This window comes from Amblyomma americanum, chromosome 4, assembly GCF_052857255.1.
Source record: "Amblyomma americanum isolate KBUSLIRL-KWMA chromosome 4, ASM5285725v1, whole genome shotgun sequence".
Classification (NCBI taxonomy): Eukaryota; Metazoa; Arthropoda; class Arachnida; order Ixodida; family Ixodidae; genus Amblyomma; species Amblyomma americanum.
This window is the reverse complement of record NC_135500.1, coordinates 46,474,569-46,494,359: the sequence shown is the minus strand read 5'-3', so window position 1 is coordinate 46,494,359 and position 19,791 is coordinate 46,474,569. Positions and strand designations below refer to the sequence as shown.

Sequence of the window (19,791 nt, the reverse complement as noted above, 5' to 3'; positions counted from 1 at the left end):
GTAAGTCTCCTACAACGTCACCTGTTACGGGGACACCCGAAGGCTTGAGCATCAGCCGACACCACTTTTTTCGCCCTGTACCCCATCCTCGCACTCGCACTGGAAAGCTTGAGAAAAAGCCCTGCCTCAGAAGGCGTCGAACAACGACAGCGTCAAGGTGCGTAAAATCGACAAAGAGGCGACGGAGAAGCGAGGACTCCCTGAAGAGAACGGCTCAGCCCGTGGGCACGATGTCAGCACCACCGAAACAGTGCCGGAGCCAGGGAGTCCAAGGTCCCTCAGGGACGTCAGCGCGGATGAAACAACGTTGAGAATCGTGAACGAAAAGTCCTAGGGAAACACCGCAGGTAGCAAGCAGTCTGTGCGACCGGCACCGCGAGCGATTCCTCAGCACTCGAAGTGTGCCTGGCAGCCAACGCGGAGCGTATAAGCGCCGCTTCGAGAGCAACCCCTGCGGATTCTCGCGCGATTGGCCGAGCACGTTTCTATTCGAAGCAATGACGGCATCCTCGACAATTTGCTACTGCTTCTCTCACGTCTGCGCGGTGCAACGCACATCAAAAAAAAATTGCGACTCCCTGTTTCCTGCAGTCCTTATACATAAAGCTATGCGCTCGGGACGGAACTATTTATTTCACAAAGAAATCGAAAAATGGTGCATTTCGTTCCCTATGACTCAACAGAACACACAACAAACGTCGGATGATTGAAGGAACGCTGGAATTTAGCACCAAACTGCAGTACTGGCTGATTAGTGACACCACTGCTAACGGTTTCGTCTACCCAAGGTGTAGTCGGATGCCCTCTCTTACATGTCTTTCGCCGGGAAATAGTCAGTCGCAATGCCAAGTCTAAGGTTTTCATTGGAAACCGGTGGTTACTTAATGGAAGTGGAAACTGCAACCTGCTTGTGTTTTCTTTTCTTTTTTGATAGCAGCATTGTACTGGTAATCTTAAAGAAGTCCCGCGGGACTCGAGTATTGCTTGCAACGGAAATTCACAAAGCGAAAAAGCCGAATTCTAGCAGCAGGCCTAACTGTACCAGCCGCCCTGTCCGATCGGAGGGCAAAGCACCTTCGCCAATCGCGCTGAAAGCACTGACCTGACTGAAGCGTAACCAGTCACACTGCTTTCGGCTTCGTGCTATCGCTGCGGCGCGCGGAGAGAAAGTCGGCTCGTATATCCTGTCCTTGGCGCTTATCACCGCTTCCACCCGCGGCACTGGAGCCTCTATCGGTCACGTGTCCGCAGCGGATGGGGTTCACTCACTTTCGCGACGAGTTTCCTGTTCCCCGATATGCGTTGTTCTTATCGTAAGCAGAGCCTTGGCATGCCAAATAGACGACGAGCCCGCCCCCTTTGCATTTACGAAGCACGAGCTTCCTCAGTCGCTCGATGCGGCCTTGACACTGGCGTTTTGAACGCGGTCGTGTTTTGCAGTCGTTGCTGAAGGCGTTCTCCGCAGTGCTGCACCGCATCTCTTCCGCGTGATGCACGGCAGCCCCCTTTAACTCTCTCCCCGGATCGCCCACAGGAAATTTATGCCACCGGTGACGTATACGGTTCCAACGCAGCAAGTTTGAATTAATTGGCTTGCATTCAGCTAAGGTCTTCTCAAAATATACCACAGTTCAGAAACCATACACAAGAACAAACACGACCAGAGCCATAACTTCCAACTACTCTAGTGAAGTTGCTGCTGCGTACAAAACACAAACAAAAGGCCCCTTGCGTCACAACGCTAGCCAAGCTTCGCTATCATTGCAGTGTCGTTAAATTGCTCTGGAAGCCCCAAGTTTGAGAAAGATATTTGAGCTCGTGCTTCTGCGGAGCAGTATTTACAGAGTGCTAGCACACACACCGCTGTGCTTGAGTGTCATTTCGACAAGCGCATCGTCCACTTGGCCGTGTCAAGTGGACGTCATGTTTCTCGCCAAAGAAGCGCCTTACCCCGGCGACCAGCCCCGTTGCCATCGCGCTGCTGTAGAGCGTACTTCACCCGCCGTCGTTTGCTCAGCCGGCGACGAAGAATCCGAAAGGACTGAGTGCCTAGAGAGCGCAAGTGGGCCCCCGAAGAAGGAGGTCTCCAGCGAGCTGGAGACAGCGCAGACATGCCGATGACCCGAACCTATACCCACAAGCTGCCGTCAACGAGCGTAAAGAAAGAGCTTTCGCATTTTCAAGGTTGCTAGGGGGCTGACTTTGGACGTGTCTTGAGAACCTTGTTTCGGAGACAGCAGCCAAGCTGATCGCTTTTCCTATAGTCGAAGAATTTGCCGCCGTCGCAGTGTACCACACCCTGCCCCCTTAGTGCCAGCAGACCAGGCCCATCTGGACTCAGCTTCCTCAGCCAGATTACACCCACTGGAGAATCTCCAGTTAATCTGTCCTATCTCTGTACCAGCAAATCTCCTAGTCTCCCTACCTGACCGTTTACGTACTGGCCCCGGGTGGCATTTTCCTTCCGTGGAAGTGCACAGCCACCCCGAGAGACCGTCGGCTGTCGGTAACAGATGATCCTAGCCAAGTCACCTTCATTCTCGGGGTTCACTTGGCGATTCCGTTAATGGCGGTCCTTCCCTTATTTAACGTTGCTCACCCGCTTCGTCTTAATATTACATTTTACTGTCTGTTATTCGCTGCACTGTTCTCAATCTAATTTCATTTCACAACCACTGATCCCACATTTTCAACAATAATGTTCCCCAGGGTCATGGTCTCTGCCGAACATTTCCGTTGCGGACCACGAGTTGGAGAATTTGGTGTCCGGTGCGACAAGCAGTGAAACATCCTGTAAATGGACGTCACTTGGACTTATTACTTATTTGAGCTAACCCTAACACAGGCAAATTATTTGGCCCTAGCAGGAGGGGCGTTGCAACAAAAAACTCGAGAGGACACTTAACTCTTGCCTTGAGGGTATGACGCGATAGCGTTAATGGAATGATGCTCATATATGCGGAATATGTGATTCGGTACTTTACATTACTTTACAAAGTGTTTCCGCCGATCGCGTCGAACAGTTAATACCCCTGTCACACGGGCATTTCGAGGGCCCTCGAACCGATAGTCGATCGACTCAAAGGCGATCGAGCGCTGCTACACGGGCAGTTTCAATGGCGATCGAGTCAATAGCCTGTCGAGTCAACGGAGCAGCGCGGAACTCCATCGAGATTTCGAGGGCCTTCGAGCGCTGCCCCATGTTGCTAGCGTTGCTTCGAGCGGCGCCAAGCGCACTTTCGTACACGACACATTCATGGTACAAAAGCATGAACAAACATTATTCGCCTAGACTTTAATGCAAGCAGTCTGTGCAATAATTTTAAAAGCGTATCAGACTGGTTTTAAGCGCATTAGGTGCATTAATTTGGCATGCGGTCTTTGCGTTGTTTGCGTACTTTGCGTTAACAACATGGCTGCGCCCTGCCCGCCCGCTTCACAGCGGTAACAGCTTCGTCGCTAATCCCTAAAAATAATATCGTGTTCTAAGCTGTTGTATTCGCCTTCGATTTGCCCATTCTTACCCTCGCATAAAATTTCAAGAATAGAATTTCACAAATAGTGTTATGCCTGACGAAGCAGCGCTCCGACGCAGTTGGACTGGCTTGGTTTTGGCTCGTCTTGTATTAGAGTGGCTACAGCAGTGTATGCATCTGTCCGTCGCGTACGTGCAATTAAAAGGGTTTTAAACGACATGCACGTATGCGTGTATTTAAGCACTCGTATACATTTATGAAATATTTTTGTTATTTTTGCAAAATCTACAGTAGCGATTGTGGCGGCACACAAGCTTAGCGTGAGACACGAGAATCATTTCAATGGCCATTGGCATTTGCCGTGTAGCAGCGACACAACACCTTCGAGTTCGATGGTGATTGAGAATCTCGAAGACCCTCGATTCGATCGGCATTGAAACTGGCCGTGTGACAGGGGTATAAGACTGCCATAAAAAAAGCAATGAGGAGTAATTTTGACGATAGCAAAAACATTAATGGAAAGAAAAATGCAAGACTGCCGTCGGGTGATCTGCGGATGTTCTGACTGTTATGTAAAATCTTGCATTATATTAAAATATTGCATTCATAAACGGTTTCCCGCTCAAAAATGCTTTTTTCCAGAATTGTTAGGCCCGATTTACTTCGAGTCATTAAAATTACCCTGTGTACACATCATTGCAGCATATTACATATGTAGGGGTGTGTTTATTCGGTGAACCCAGATGATTCCAGCCGCTCAGGGGAGACTCGCAGCGAAGCGTCAGGCGTGGCGAAAGAGCAAGGCAGCGAACAACTTCTTCGTCCTTGAGAGCGGCAGCACGCGACGCATGTCAGTGGTTATATCGATGAAGATTACCACACTACAGTTTCCCCCCCGGGCAGAGAAGGAGCCATCCTGGCGACTCATGGTGCCGAAAGGACAGACGGATCGTAGTAGGGCTTGATTCGGTCCACATGAACTATTTCGCGTCCACGGCGACGCAAGTCCGCAGATGGCGTAACGGGCTCAACTACGTAGTTCACAGGAGATGTTTGTTGAAGCACTCGGTATGGACCGTGATACCGAGCAAGAAGCTTCTTTGACAGGCCGGCGGTTGTGGCAGGAACCCAGAGCCACACCAGGGAGTTGGGCGCATATGAAGGCGCCTCACCAGTGTCACGATGGTGTTTTTGTTGCCATTGATTTTCCTTTGTGAGCGAACGAGCGAGCTGACGGCATTCTTCTGCATACCGGGCGGCGTCCGAGAGTGGCGTCGATTCAGAAACATCAGGGCGGTAGGGAAAAAGCGCGTCCATTGTGCAGGTTGGCTCGCGCCCGTAAAGAAGAAAAAAGGGAGAGAATCCAGTGGTGGTCTGTATCGCAGTGTTGTACGCGTAGGTTACGAAGGGAAGAACGTGGTCCCAGTTGGAATGAGCGTCGTTGACGTACATGGCCAGCATGTCACTCAGAGTACGGTTGAAGCGTTCTGTCAGGCCATTCGTCTGAGGGTGGTAAGAAGTAGCGGTGCGATGAATGATGCGACATTCTTTCAGTAGGGCCTCGAGAGCGTCGCACAAGAAAACGCGTCCGCGGTCACTGAGCAGTTCCTTCGGAGTCCCGTGGCGAAGAATCAAGTTGTTGAGAATGAACAAAGCAACGTCTCTTGCAGAGGCAGAGGGTAACGGTGATGTTTCAGTGTAGCGAGTCAGATGGTCTACTGCCACAATAATCCACCGGTTCCCAGCAGGAGTAGTCGGAAGAGGGCCATAGAGATCTATGCCAACGCGGTCAAACGGACGAGCAGGGCAGGGTAACGGCTGCAACGAAACAGAGGACTTCTGAGGAGTTTTTCGGCGTTGACAAGATTCGCAAGCGCGCACGAAATGTCTTACGAAGCGGTACATTCCACGCCAGTAAAATCGCAGACGTAGGCGTGTGTAGGTTTTCAATACGCCACCGTGAGCACATTGTGGGTCACCATGGTACGCAGCACAAATGTCGGCGCGGAGATGACGCGGGATGACTAGAAGCCACTTCCGTCCATCAAGCAAATAATTGCGGCGATAGAGAAGACCGTCACGAATGGAGAAGTGGTGTGCTTGGCGGACGAGCGCTTTGGAGGAATGACCGGGAGTAGGACTTGAGAGAAAATTCAAAAGTGCATTGATCCAGGGGTCATTCCGCTGCTCGGTAGCCATGTCGATAGTTGTAAGAGTCGACATATCGTAGGCACAGACGTGGTCAGACGAATTATCTCTAGGCAATGGCGAGCGGGAAAGAGCATCCGCGTCCGTATGCTTCAGCCCTGATCGATAAATGACATGAATGTCAAACTCCTGGAGACGAAGAGCCCAGCGAGCAAGGCGACCGGATGGGTCTTTCAGAGAGGCAAGCCAGCACAAAGCGTGGTGATCGGTCACAACGTAAAACGGTCGACCATACACATAAGGACGAAATTTTCCGATAGCCCAAATAATGGCCAAACATTCCCTTTCTGTGACTGAATAATTAGATTCTGCCTTTGTCAATGTTCGGCTGGCGTATGCCACAACATACTCGCTGTAACCAGGCTTACGTTGGGTAAGGACGGCACCAAGCCCAATACCGCTGGCATCAGTGTGGATCTCCGTAGGCGCAGCCGGATCAAAGTGGCGTAGAATGGGCGGCGAAACCAAAAGGCGGCGTAAAGTGTCAAAGGCTTTATCGCAGGCTGGAGTCCAGGCGGAAAGGTCGGAGCTGCCGGCAAGGAGCTGGGTCAGAGGAGCGATGATAGAGGCGAAGTTCAAGATGAAACGTCGAAAGTAGGAGCAGAGGCCGATAAAGCTCCGAAGCTGCTTCAGGGAGGTTGGCTTCGGGAACTCTGCAACTGCGCGAAGTTTGGTGGGGTCGGGAAGAATGCCGTCCTTAGAAACTACGTGGCCTAAAATTGTGAGTTTTCGAGCGGCAAAGTGGCACTTCTTCAAATTCAACTGAAGCCCAGCGCCGGCGAGACACGTGAGGACATCCTTTAGGCGGAGAAGGTGAGAAGAAAAGTCGGCAGAAAAAACTACGATGTCGTCCAGATAACAAAGACAGGTCTGCCACTTGAGTCCACGAAGAACAGTGTCCATCAGGCGCTCGAAAGTAGCCGGGGCATTGCAGAGGCCAAAGGGCATAACGTTGAACTCGTATAATCCATCCGGTGTTATAAAGGCAGTTTTCGAGCGGTCATTATCAGCCATCGGTACCTGCCAGTAGCCGGAGCGCAAATCCAAAGAGGAGAAATACTCGGCTCCCTGTAAACAGTCCAAGGCGTCGTCGATTCGCGGCAAAGGATAGACATCTTTGCGCGTGATTTTGTTAAGCCTACGGTAATCGACGCAAAACCGGATGGAACCATCTTTCTTGGTGACCAAAACAACCGGAGAAGCCCATGGACTGTTAGATGGCTGTATGACGCCCCGGCGAAGCATGTCGTCCACGTTGTCAGCAATGACTTGGCGCTCAGAGGCCGACACGCGATAAGGACGCTGTCGTAAAGGTGCGTTTGTACCAGTGTCGATTGCGTGCGTAACGACAGACGTGCGACCCAGAGCAGTGTGAGGAAGGTCGAAGGCAGAAGTGAAGTTCTGTAGAAGAGCAGCGAGTTGATCGCGTTGTGCGGGTGGGAGATCTGCGTCAATAGCTTGTTGAAGAACATCGGGTGGTGTCGAAGCGGTCGCTGTATCGCAAGAGCTGAGCACATTAACGTCTAATGAAGTAGGCGTTGCAGGAAGAGTATTTACAAGCGCGGGATCAAGTTCTTCAATACGACCGAGACACTCGCCGCGTAGCAGGACGGACGGGCACGAAAATGGATTTGAGACGTACATTGCACTAAGGCCATCTTCGATCTTGAGGACCGCAAATGGAAGCAGGAGGCAGGGATGGCGTGAAGCGGCGTCGGAAGGTGTGAAGAAGACAGTCGAACTAATAACGCTTTCACAGGAGAGTGGAACGAGGGCAGCAGAAAATGGAGGAATGTCTGTGTCACTGGCGACGAGGAGTTTTGCAGGCCGGGTAGGGACGTCACACAAGACGGTATCACAAAGAGGTAAAAAGGAAACTTCCGCGCGGGCGCAGTCAATAACGGCATGATGAGTGGAAAGGAAATCGTAGCCCAGGATGATGTCGTGTGAGCAGCGAGACAGTACAATAAACTCGATGGTGTATAAGACGTCTTCGATGAGAACACGGGCCGTGCACGCCGCTGAGGGATGAATGCGCTGTGATGAGGCGGTGCGAAGCGAAAAGTCGGAAAGTGCGGTGGTCACCTTACGAAGACGACGGCAAAGAGCTTCACTGATGACTGATACGGCAGCGCCCGTGTCGACTAGAGCGAGTACTGCGACGCCGTCGACAAACACTTGAATTACGTTAGTGGGAGAACACCGAGGACTTGAAGAGTTCGAACCAAGCGCAGTTCTTGCCCCGGGAACTGCGACTGTTAGTTTCCCTCAACGGTGCCGGTAGAACGTCGGAGTGGGGACGGGGAACGGCGACGAGGGGAAGGTGATCGGCGAGCTGTGTACGTTTGATTGTCACGAGATACAAATTCGGAACTGGGCGGATTTCTCGGCGAGGGCTGGTCTGTATTGTAGGAGTAGTTCCATAGTTCAGGTCGAGAAGGTGGAAGGCGTTGGCGGCAAAGGCGTGCGACATGGCCCGGCAGCCCGCAAGAGTAGCAGATTGGTCGGTTGTCCGCGGTACGCCAAGGGTTCGTAGGACTTTGGCGTACCCTTGGAATAGGGACATGGAATGCAGACCCAGGCAAAGGCGAAGGAAGGTTGGAAGGAGCGGCCTGGTAGGAAAGAGATGCTGATGGCATGAGCGGCCTGGCCGCAACTTGGGCGTAAGTCAGTGGTGCCGTTACTTGCGCTGGCACGGGGCTGGGCGGCAGCACAGGGCTGGGCGGGAGCATGGAGCTGGGAGGAAGAACGTCAGCGATGTGATCTTGAACGGCACGCCGTATGGTAGGGGCCAAAGACGGAGCCATGTCAGGAACAAGGCGGCCACTATCCTGTAACTGAGGGACCAGCGATAGCTGGCGGGCGACCTCTTCTCGAACGAAGGCTTTGATTTGCTGAAGTAAAGGGCTGTCCTCTGATGGGGTAGAACCGCCCAGCGCAAGTGTAGAGATGGCGTCGTCTCTAACACCGGACCGCCGGGTAGAAGCGCGCTTCTTACGAAGCACGTCGTAGCTCTGGCAAAGCTTGATCACGTCACTCACCGTGGCAGGATTTTTTACCCAGAGCATTTGGCACGCGTCGTCAGAGATGCCTTTCATGATGTTCTCGATCTTATCCGCTTCAGTCATTAGCGGATCGACACGCTTGCATAGGTCCACGATGTCCTCTATATAACTAGTGAACGACTCATCGACTTGCTGAGTGCGCTCACGCAAGCGTTGTTCTGCCCGGAGCTTGCGAACTGCAGGGCGGCCGAACACTTCTGCAAAATTCTTTTTAAATGCAGACCAAGATGGCAGGTCTGCCTCATGGTTGCGAAACCAGAGGTTCGCCACGTCAGTCAGATAAAAGATTACATTGCTTAGCTTGATAGCGTCGTCCCATCTGTTGTAGCTACTGACGCGCTCATATGCCGCCAACCAATCGTCGACGTCCTGGTCGGCTGTGCCACTGAAGAAGCACGGATCACGCTGCCGTAGAGCTCCAGAACACAGCACGGTGGTTGGGAGGGGCGACGATGTCGTGGCAGTGTCATCCGGCATGCTGGAAGCAGAGGGTAACGTGCGGCTTCTTAGTTCCAGGGTGGACGGGAACGTACCCAGCAGCACCTGCACCAATTGTAGGGGTGTGTTTATTCGGTGAACCCAGATGATTCCAGCCGCTCAGGGGAGACTCGCAGCGAAGCGTCAGGCGTGGCGAAAGAGCAAGGCAGCGAACAACTTCTTCGTCCTTGAGAGCGGCAGCACGCGACGCATGTCAGTGGTTATATCGATGAAGATTACCACACTACACATAATAAATTACGTTAAATTTCATCGAACTTTCACTTGAGCGAACAACCCACGAAGTCCCGCGGAGTTTTATTCAAGTGGCATTTCGCTGTTGTACGTCCATGCCGACGCCCCATCGTTTGCCGCAGTGAAAGCCCCACGCGCAGCTGTTGGGGCAATTAACAGCAGTAAATGCTCAATCAAAGCACGACTCATTTGCAAATAAGACCCTCTTATTCTGTAATTCGAGTGTCTGCCCATCCTGGTGTTTAGCTGTTTTTCTTTTTGTGCTCTTCGCTTTTTTTTTTCTGGTTTACTTTTACGATCATCGGCCATTGGGAAAATCTCGGCGCTCGAGTTTTCCTTCATCTCCGGGGCGGCACACTACGTAACCTTGGAAGAAGCACTCCGAAAAATCTGAGCATCTGAAGGTGTTGCGAAAAGGGCGAAGCAACTGCCCATAAGAAGATATCACCCTTTTAGCACTTCTGTTCCCCAGTAATCCATAGCGGCACATGTCTTAGTGGCAAAAGATTTTTTTCCTCAGTCCACTTTCCCAACTTCGCACACACGAAAAAACATGCACTGATTGAACAGCACTACGCAGCAGCGCAAACCCTGACAGCAATCAAAAGCAAAGCTAGAGGCCTGAATATTCGGAGTAACGATAGTAACCCATATATGCCTATAGTGCCCCGCATTCAGGAAACCGCTTTTTAGAGCAGTAGCTGCTAGAAGTTTGTTTCATAAAAGCTTGCAATCCCTGGCATAGGTTCAAGAGGCTCTAAATTTTTTCCTGTGAAAGCAATGCGTTGTTTCTCTTGTGTGCGCTGTCTGCGTTCAGAAAGAGCCGCCAGTCGTCTGTATAGAAGCAATAAGCAAATTCGATCGCATCGACCACGCTGTGATGATTAGCGCCTTGTTATCAGGAACTACGCGTGATGAAAAATGTGGCATTGAAGGCGGTGTCAAATGTTTCAGGGGTTACACGCTCAAGAGGTGGTGCATTTCCCTAATGTCTGTACATGTAGGGTGGATGAAAAGCCTGAGTTGAGAAATATATATATATAGTTCAGGCAGTGAGGAAGTTCTTTTAAAAGGAAGCTGTCTATTGGGCAGACCTGCTCCCACAATGCACTGAATGACTCGGCGGCGGTGAAAGCAACAAGCGTGCTCGGCGGTACTCGAACAGCATGCCTGCAGTTCTTCAATTTTAAGCTGGCAGGAACCTTTGATATAAGGAACCAAAAGCAACTACAACAATCTGGAAAAATGTTGAAGCAGCTGTTCGTGGCCACGATCAATGGAGATAAGTCTGGGAGCACCATAAACAAAATGGTAAAACCGCCGGCCGGCGGCATTGAGCGTGAACGGACAAACTAGGAAGACGCGCGGAAACACAGCCATTAACAACAGGTTGTTTCTGAATTCTGAAGTGAAATAAGCATTTCATATAAAAACCGTTACCAAAAATAAACAGCCATATTTACGGAAGTCGTAGCGCTTTTCAAGGCGTCTATTCTATGCTAAAACTATTCCATACACAAGCAAGTGAGACCTACGGTGCACACAGCAGCTTCCCCTGACGCTTATTGTAATGAAACTACGCGGACCATTCGCTGCCCACTTAGACAGATGACAGACCGCCGCAGTGTTTAAAAAAGGGTTGCACGTAAATATCATGTGAAAAATTAGCGGAGCTAAGCTTAGCGACATTAATCAGCGACATGCAGAGAAGACAAAAGCAATTTTGTTTAGGACTAAAACTAAGGCTGTACACTTTATACCAGAATTGTTCCTAGGTAAAACAAACATACCCTACGTAAAAGACATCAAATCTCTTGGAGTAGCCTTAAATGAATGCCTTTCCTGGGACTCTTATATTGATCAACTAAAAGTCAAGCTCTCAAAAGTATGCGGAGTTCTAAACAAGTTTAGACACGTTTCGCCTCAGAATATAAAAAAGTACTGATAAATATATATATATATATATATATATATATATATATATATATATATATATATATATATATATATATATATATATATATATATATATAGAGAGAGAGAGAGAGAGAGAGAGAGAGAGAGCTCAATTTTCACTAGTCATGTAACCTACGCTCATTTAGCATGGGGAACCACAACAGATGCCAATGTCAATAAGATAAAAATGCTGCAAAAGAAAACCCTTCGGACTATAACTAACCTTCCATATGACTCGCATGCTACACATCTACTCGCTGAACTCAAAATTGTGCCAGCGAGACGAATGTTTGAATACATGCTCGTGCTTCAGTATACAAAAGAAAGAAATACACGCACCACAATACTGCAAGACATTGTAAACCTGGGACCCAATGCAAAAAGAAGACCACTTCGCCGCATCCCGCCCTGGTACATTCCGCCCAGCCTTACGGATTATGGGCAGCAAAGGAACAAACTTCAGCTACCATATATTCTGAACAAAACGCTCTCCTCAAACATCCTTCCCCGTCCATCCCCAGCTAAAAAAATGGAGACTGCAATGCCTCGCATAACTTTCACTTTTTGATGTCAAATTCCTTTCATGCATTTGCTTGTGTTTTTCCTTAACTCTCGTATTTTTTGTGACCACAGTTTTTCTTGCTGTTTGTGTTCCTGCATGTCACTTCACATCAAATTTTTTTTCCCGTTAGAAAGCGAGTGTTTAACGGTGATTGTCTGCATGCTTTGTATAGCTGCATGATACAATTCCTTGTTTATTCTGTATATCTTTGACTGTTTTTTTTTTCTCTCGAAGTGGTGTTTCTGTCCAGTGTAATGAAATGCGGCACCTCTGCCGCCGCCATTGTCTGCAACGGGGCGCGGTTCCCGTCAAGCCGACGGTTTTTGTTGGCTTTCTTGCCGCGCTCCTAGCACTATGATGTGGTGCTGAATAATCTGAATTGAACTGAAAAAAAAAATGAATCTGTTATAACATTGGTTCGGCCACTTGGTTCTGCATTTGGCAATGAAAGCTACATCGACCGCCGTAAGAGAAACCCTAACCGTGCTGATGGGAATCGGCGAAACCTGATGCGGTCCCCTCTCGCCGCCCCTCTCTTTCTCTCTTGTCCCCCTCCGTCCGCTCTCCTAAACACGGAGAGAAAGATTTCCCTCTCTCCACCTTGCCACCTGCCAACCGTAGCAAGTGACCCCTACCTGCCGCGGCAGCAGGTGGCAGCCATTGTAATCAAATTAATTTGATTAAGTTAACGTAAAATATTTCCTTAGTAATTAACCCACGAGTGCCTAGTATGCTGCATGCAAGACAGCGCTTTTTTTTGTGCGCCAACTCTAAAAAATTATTGTACAAAAGCTTGCGCTCGCTAGCGTATGCGTTCAAGACGGTCTAGACTTTGCCCGTGCGAGGGCTGTGTGCTGTATGCGTTCAGTTTTGTGCTTTGTGCGGAGTCAGAAAGATACGCTAGTCATACCTGGACGCCATTATTGGAATTCGACCCCATCGACTGCATTGAAATTCTGCGAGAAAAATAATTCCTGCGCATCGTTATACGAAAAACGCCACGCGTGATTAAAAAAGTGATATTAAATCCAATGCCAATTGTTTGAAGCTTTACCACCCGTAACAGGTAGCGAATTTGCCTAGTACCCTACATCGTGGCATGGCTAAAAGGTCGGTGTTGCGAAAAGTATGTCGACCAATAAATGATTATTCTAAATTGTGAAGTGGGGTCAACACTGAATACAGAAAAAAATATTTCTTTTAATTTTTGAAGTTATAGGCACAGAAAGGTTAAAGTCTTACGGCCGGCGCTGCAGATTACTCGGTAGAATGCAGGGAACCAAAGCTCTGACAGCTCTCGCTGTAAAGACGTCCGCGTGGTGCTTCCCCGTCAGAGCGCTGCCGAGCGGCGCAGAATGTTTCGAAAGCGGCGGGAAAACTATCGCTACAGGGGAGCGCATTTGGGCTCATATGCGACCGCCCGCGAGATTTGTGCGCGGATACCAAGCCCGCAACCCCCCCCTTACACCTGCAGCGCTGAGGCTGTCCCCATCTGATCGCGCCGCCGAGCCTCCTGGCGTTCCACGAGGTTCCCAAGCCGCCGCGCCCTGGACCGCCGCTCCCCCCGAACTGGTTCGCGTGCAGGCGAAGTTGTCAACGAGCGAGACCCCGCCACAGGGTGGCGCAGGGGCCGCTGCTGTCTCGGCGAAGGCAGCGTGGATCGAAAGCTTCACTCCTAGCCGGTAGCAATGAAAACTGTACTCTCTCGGCTGGATAGTTGCAAGGTTGCACTTAATAATCTGTGCAGTGCAAATTGAGAAGACAGACAAACAACCCGAGGAAGGGCGGCCACATTGTTTAAACGAACAAAACAAAAGTGTTGTTAGCTTCGCTGAGAGCCACAATATTGAGATATGTCCTCGGGTCACCCGGCACTTCTGTTATTCAGACGTAACATGTGTTCGCTGCCCTGATCATGAACGCTCTTCCTGCGATTTCGCGGGAGGAAAGAACAAGCAGCCGTGACGTGGAAAGAACTCGGAGCAACTACAGGCAGAAGGAAAAAATTGCTTTCGAGGAAAGCAAAGACGCCGTGACTATCTAACTTCTCGGTGAACACCTCAACTGTGCTGTGAGGCAAGGGATGATCGAAGGGGGCAATGAAAGAAAGAAGTGGGAAAGAGCCCCGTTAATTGGGGGTTCCGGAATGATTTCTGAAAAATTGGCTTAAACCAGATTTCTCTCCGAAAATGTCCCTTCGAGGAACACACTATAGGCTCCGTGCAGGAGTGACTTCGGCGCGATGCACGCGCCCCCTCACGGCGCAAAAGGGCACACCGGTTATAGGAGACGCGCGCCCGATGCGACAAGTGCCCGGGAGTGTATCTTCCCGCGTTCTTTGTATTGGTGGCATTCTGCGGTCACATATGAATTGCTGCGTAGCAACGCTTAATAGCACATACTTGATCTTGCAAGGTACTACGTTTTTCACGTCAATTAATATCTTGTTCCGGGCTACTTGGTGAATCATCATGGAGAGCGGCAGCGCGAAGCAACAAGGACGAAAGAGAGACACGGGAACTCAGGACAAGCTCGTGTCTCTCTTTCGTCCGTGCTGCTTCGCGCTGCCGCCTTCCATGATTTTTCACGTCCCCGAACGAGCTCTACGAAGCGGACCGACAGGAACGGCGCGTGGCTACCGTCCCGACGGGCAGTGGCCGGCAGTCATGTCAGGATTCGCCGCATGACGTTCTTCCCAAACGAGAAAAAGATCGTGCCCTTCAATGCCCTCTATTCGCAATGTTTCTGACCACCTTAAAAAAATTGCTACTCGTTAATGTGGCCCCTGCATTTTCTGCTCCCGGTTAGCCAGCCCTGCAGAAGGAAAGCGCGTGCACTACATAGGAACCACAGAACGCGTCTGGTGGTGCGCGCCGACGTAGTTATTCCACAAACTTATATAATCCGTGCTTCGTTCTATATATGAGCTCTGTTACCCTCTAGTGAGAGTGATCATGTGACACCTTGGCGCTATCACCAGGGACCGCGAAATACAGAAAGCACTTCACCAGGGACAATTGCAGATTATGTGCACAAGTCTGAAATCATAATGATAACATTTCTGACATGTGCCCCCAGTTCTCTATGTTGTGTATTGTGTGTGTTGTGTTTTCTTGACATTTAGGTCGGCAGTCTTTAAATGAGACGACAATAAATATAATATAGTATCGATGATTTCTCCAATAATAATACAGAATGAGAAAACAAAAATTTCGAAGAAATGCGTATCTTGAAAGGAACTAAAAAACTGAATTGTATTTGTTCCAATTTGGGAACATCGGCAATTAAAGGGTTAAGCTCTACGATGATGAAGCCCAGTACAGTGTGGCCAGTGATCAAGGGTGCTCGACGAGGAGACCACCGCTACATGCCGTTCTTTACAAACACTTCTGTCACCAGGAAAAGCGGTAACCGCCGAAGCAGAGAGACAACTCTCGAATTAATTCTGCCTAAGTCTACTAAGTCGGAGTTACCTCAATTATTCTAGACATGTCGCTTTCTACGAACCTATAGCCGGCCGTCGTACGCGAGTTTTCGGGCATTTCGTCAGCTTCTCGTGTTTTGTTTTTACTTCTTTTTTTCAGCTCCCTCTCTGTTCATTTCGTTTTTTTCCTCTTCCAAACCCTTTCCTTCCTCTGAAACGCCGCTTCCCCCGCAGCGTTATTTTTCGTTCTTTTCGCTCTCTGAGCCTTTGCCTAAGCACCCCCCCCCCCCCCCCCCCCCAATCTCGGTCGACGCTCTGGAGGCTGGCTTGTGTCGCTTTTCAACACATGTAGAGGGAGGGGAGGTGGTGTTCACCACAAATCTTGCTCTGTATTTCTGCGAGATTATTTTTTCGTCGTATTTTCTTATCCCTTCCCCTTCGCTTCCTTGCCACGTTAAAGAACCCCAGGTGGCCGAATTTTCCGGAGCCCTTCACTACGGTGTCCCTCATAGCCCGAGTTGCATTGGACGTTAAACCACCATAAACTCAAAGACCAACCCTTCGTTCCGTTGCTGTGTTTTACTTCTTGTTCTTGGGCGCCCTTCTTTTCTCGTCTGCCGTGCTTCTCGTGCTTTGCTACTTGTAAATAGACGCCCAGCACACAACCAGGGCTAGTCCGTGTCTCCCTGTCTTGTGTCTTCATGCTCCCGCACTGTTTGTCCATCGCTGTGTCACTCCAACTAGCCCAAACCACCGGCGCCTTGCTGCAACAATCCCGAAAACTTTCCCACGGCCGCCCCGAAAGAGTGCGCGCCCGACCCAGGCGGCCGCCGCTTTCACAGCGCCCTTTCTCCGGCGCTCACTAGCGGCGCCGCCTGTTGCTGCCCCCTTCCTACACGGTGCATATGGGACGAGGCTCGTTAATTAAGATATGCGTATGTATGAAAGGACATAGAGAATGCGCGTTTTCCTCAACAAAACTGAAGAGACCGCATGAACGTTAGCGAATACTCTGCGCTTGTTCCAGAGGCGTCTTCACTCAACTGGTAATCTTTTAACGCTTCTTAGTCGTGACGTGACTTTATGTGACGGTATTTTTGAAAAGTGACTTTCAGAAGCGAGACCCCCAAAAAAACAAGGGGGTAGTCACCAGGTATTTTTTCGGCATCATGTATCAAGCGCTATCCCCGCTAACGACGTCCTGCTACAGGGGTCTTGCTCGCTTAAAATATCCTCTGTAATGTTTCACGACTGTTTTCGCACTGCGCAATACAGGAAGGTCTTGCATGCACCTGCAGTGCTCGATAGGAGCTTGGCAGTGCACGCGATGAAATAACTGTAATAGATATGAAAAATCTAATTTTGGTGGACAGTTTTTTTCTGCGCAACCTGTCATTTCCATGTTATTTGCGAAATATTGAGCACTTTGTGTCCCGCGCAGTAACGAGCGCTATAGTAAGCTCCCTACCCTGGAAAAAAATAAGGACCCGAAAAAGCCAGCGTTGTGAACATTTTTGCCGAATAACGTTATTTGCACCAGAATTTGAACTAAGTACCCGCTTTAAGCTTTAAGTACCCGCTGTAAGTATCCTGCCCTTAACTCTAGCGTGACATATACCGCGTATACATGTACCCATCATGCATTGAAAGCGATTCACAGTGCCATTGCTTCCCTTTCGCTCGCCCCAACATTCAACATAGTTCAACCCTACACCGACTCTCTCGCCACCCTTAAGGCTGTTCGGCGCACACTCCAAATTACATATTCCACTCATCAGGCTTGAACAAAGTGCCGACGTCCTGTGCGCATACACTGGATCCGCGGCCATGCTCATGATGCGCACAATATTCGAATGGATACTATGACAAACCCTGACACAGACAACCCGCCACCTTCCCCTCTTCCCCCAGATCCGTTCTTGTCCGATGTATCCGAATCACAACTTCCATGTCAGCGAATACGCGCTCTAATTCATCCGTGTTCGCGCACCCTCCTTCATAGCCTTACTCGGGAGGAGGTGTATCCGTGCGCCGGATTTGGGCAGGGGTGAATTTGAACCCTTGTGTACGTCGTCGATGGCAAGAATAGCCTTTTTGCCAGCGACTGACAACTGTCTCACTGTGGCGAAAAGCACCGCAACTTTTCGGAAGGCGAAGAGGAACGGCAGGCGTGCAGGGCTGGGCCATTTGGTGCTCCATAACGGCTGGCGTAGAGCGCAAGACACGAGCGAGGAACAAAGGAAGGAAGCGAACAAAACACGGAAAGATATTTCCTGCCTTGATGGAACAAGGACACTAAATACACGCTATTAGCCTGATGATGGCTCATCGACACAAAAATCCGACGCCGCCCAAAAAGTGGTGGCGTTACAGAACTCGCGATTGGTCGACACTGTGTGACGTCAACAAAGGCTGGAAAATACGAAATTTTCACCAGTAATAATCATTACTAGTGCTTACAACCGCACCAACAATGAAGGAATGCAATAAAATTTCGATATATATGCGATATCATTAGAATATAATTTCAGTAGAATCGAAATAGCATCGGAATAGAGTTGCAATGCTTGCGCGTTACTCGCACGCAAGTTCAAATGCACCCCGTAAGTTTTTCGAGAATTCGTCTTTTTTTTTCTTCATTCATCGCTGACAACAAAGAGGAAAAAAAGCGAGCAACACACGCAAACATATTATCCCACCTGCAGGAAACACGGATGCCAAATGCATGTTGTTAGCCTGCTGAAATGCAGCCTTCCAGTGCCAAAGCAATAATGCGGAGATTGACACCCGAACCTTGTGTGTGCACCACGGAAGCCCCGTAAACAGAAGCAGAAAGCGAACAAAAATAAGACAAAAACAGACATCCCCATAGTTGATTATGCCCAAAACGATAGTGGCCGTCACATTTAGCTCATCCATCACCAAAATTCCGCCCAGCCCCACCTCCAAATTAGACCTCGGCCGATTTGTAGCAAAGTTGGTGTGCAACCTAATTCGAGTTGGCCCAACACGATGGTGGCCATCAAATTTGGCCCGCCCACACCACCAAAATTTCCAAATACTCAGGTAGGTCTAGTGTAAACAAAATAATTAATTCAAGTTAAAACATAGCGAACATGCTTTCGAAATGATTCGCATGTTCTCTGCAATTGTTCAAACGAGTTTTTCGGCTTAGCCGTTCAAGCTTGCATCTGGACTAGCTGGTGACCGGTCCCGAAATGCATTTCCTCTTTCTGTTTCTTGCCCCTGGTCCACCACGAAGGGCAGAGATAATGCATTTCCAGATTTACGCTTAGGCCTGCATTGCCCGGGCTGCAGCTAGCGACAGTGTTCGCCTTGAAAAAGTCAATGCAGTCTGCATGCTACCCCTCCAAGACTGTACTTGTGTGCTTGCGCGTGTGTGCCTTCATGTGTTGCATTTAGGGACAAAAGCGACACTTTTTTTACTGCAACGACATTAAGGCCCCTTCGGCAACCGGGGCGGCTCTCCAGCACCGAGCTGCGATTGAGTGGCGTTCGCGGCCGCGCTTACTGCCTGCCCATCGGAAGAACCACCTCGCGATGATCCTCGGCACCATCAGCGGAGCCGTCTCGCCGAAGTGCGCACGATTCGTGCCCGGCGCCCTTGCGTGGGAAGATGCCGGCGAGGTCGGCGCGCGCATTGTCCCCGGCGCGGGCATCACGACTCCGGCGGGTTCACCCCTGCGCGAACACGGCGCGGCCAGCGGCGGCCATTGTGCGGCGTCGCCTTGCGACACCTCCTCCCCGGCCATTGTTCGCCAGCAGGCCGACCCGGAAACAAAGCGCCACCTCGGCGACACACAAAGTGGACGGCCGTGGATTGGCCCCTGTTGACACAGCGGACGGCTGAGAGGGACTGTCGCTGAGCACGGCAGAGCACGGCAGAGCCGGCTACGTGCCTCCCCTGTGGCAGCCGCCAACGGGAGCACTGATTACGTCACAACTGTGAGCAAAAAATACCTCAAGCGGAACCTACTGGGCACCCCCATTCGATATGCATTATTGGCCTTTACTTGAAAACGACCGTATGTGGAAGTCGGCATTGACATGGTGCCCCGCTGTGGCGGGGGAGCACCTGTCATTAAATCAGTTTGTTAACACGTTCCCAGCCCCTCGGCTCACTGACGCTGGCGTTGCATCAGCTCACCGCCTGCCAGCGAGTTCCGGAATTATTGTCCTGTTTACCGAGCAATATAAAAGGGTCACGGCGCTGCAGAAAAAGAACATCCTCAAGAGCTGTGAACCGAAAGTTTTCATGAAGAAAAATTTCACTCGCCACCACAGAGATTTTCTTCGACCAGTGAAAAGTAAGGCGAAGGAAAAAGGGTATGATTTTGTCTGTTACGT

The 19,791-nt window shown here is 50.1% G+C and overlaps 1 protein-coding gene across 2 annotated transcripts in view; it reads right to left on the bottom strand.

The window, feature by feature from the left end:
• LOC144127923 (uncharacterized) overlaps window positions 1-19,791 on the bottom strand; it is a 228,050-nt gene that overhangs the window by 146,054 nt on the left and 62,205 nt on the right. The window lies entirely within an intron of this gene.